The 1,274-nt window shown below is 39.6% G+C and overlaps 1 non-coding gene across 1 annotated transcript; it reads left to right on the top strand.

The window, feature by feature from the left end:
* Positions 1-490: 490 nt before the first annotated feature.
* On the top strand, positions 491-594 carry LOC112793779 (small nucleolar RNA R71). Its single transcript, XR_003198474.1, has one exon. It is a non-coding gene; the product is annotated as a small nucleolar RNA R71 (small nucleolar RNA).
* Positions 595-1,274: the final 680 nt, after the last annotated feature.

Raw genomic sequence — 1,274 nt, 5'->3', positions numbered from 1 at the left:
ACCATTGTTAAAGCCTTGTTGAGGCTTTTGTTGATCCTTCCATAAGAAATTTGGATGATTTCTCCATGAGGAATTATAGGTGTTTCCATAGGGTTCACCCATGTAATTCACCTCTGCTATTGCAGGGTTCTCAGGATCATAAGCTTCTTCTTCAGAAGATGCCTCTTTAGTACTGTTGGATGCATTTTTCCATCTATTCAGACTCTGAGAAATCATGTTGACTTGCTGAGTCAACATTTTGTTCTGAGCCAATATGACATTCAGAGCATCAATTTCAAGAACTTCCCTTTTCTGAGGTGTCCCATTACTCACAGGATTCCTCTCAGAAATGTACATGAATTGGTTATTTGCAACCATGTCAATGAGTTCTTGAGCTTCTGCAGGCGTTTTCTTTAGGAGAATGGATCCACCTATAGAATGGTCCAGTGACATCTTAGAAAGCTCAGATAGACCATCATATAATATATCTAAAATGGTCCACTCTGAAAGCATGCCAGAATGACACTTTTTGGTCAGCTGCTTGTATCTTTCCCAAGCTTCATAGATGGATTCACCATCTTTTTGCTTAAAGGTCTGAACATCCACTCTAAGCTTGCTCAGCTTTTGAGGAGGAAAGAACTTAGCCAAGAAGGCTGTGACCAGCTTATCCCAAGAGTCCAGGCTATCTTTAGGTTGAGAGTCCAACCATGTTCTAGCTATGTCTCTTACAGCAAAGAGGAAAAGCATGAGCCTGTAGACTTCAGGATCTACTCCATTAGTCTTAACAGTATCACAGATCTGCAAGAATTCAGTTAAAAACTGATAGGGATCTTCTGATGGAAGTCCATGAAACTTACAGTTTTGTTGCATTAGAGCAACTAGTTGAGGCTTCAGCTCAAAATTATTTGCTCCAATGGCAGAGATTGAGATGCTTCTTCCATAAAAGTTGGAAGTAGGTGTAGTATAATCACCAAGCATCCTCTTTGCATTGTTGTTGAGTTCGGCCATGTCTACTTCTTTTTCAAGATTCTCTGTAAGGTTTTCTCTGGATTGTTGTGCTTTAGCTTCTCTTAGCTTCCTCTTCAGAGTCCTTTCAGATTCAGGATCTGCTTCAACAAGAATGTCCTTGTCCTTGCTCCTGCTCATATGAAAAAGAAGAGAACAGAAAAGAAGAGGAATCCTCTATGTCACAGTATAGAGATTCCTTTATGTGAGTAGAAGAAGAAAAGAATAGAAGAAGGAGGAGAAAAATTCGAACACAGAAGAGAAGAGAGAGCTCGAATTTTAAGATAAAG

Source organism: Arachis hypogaea, chromosome 3, assembly GCF_003086295.3.
Source record: "Arachis hypogaea cultivar Tifrunner chromosome 3, arahy.Tifrunner.gnm2.J5K5, whole genome shotgun sequence".
NCBI classification, from domain to species: domain Eukaryota; kingdom Viridiplantae; phylum Streptophyta; class Magnoliopsida; order Fabales; family Fabaceae; genus Arachis; species Arachis hypogaea.
This window is presented reverse-complemented; position numbering and strand designations above follow the sequence as displayed.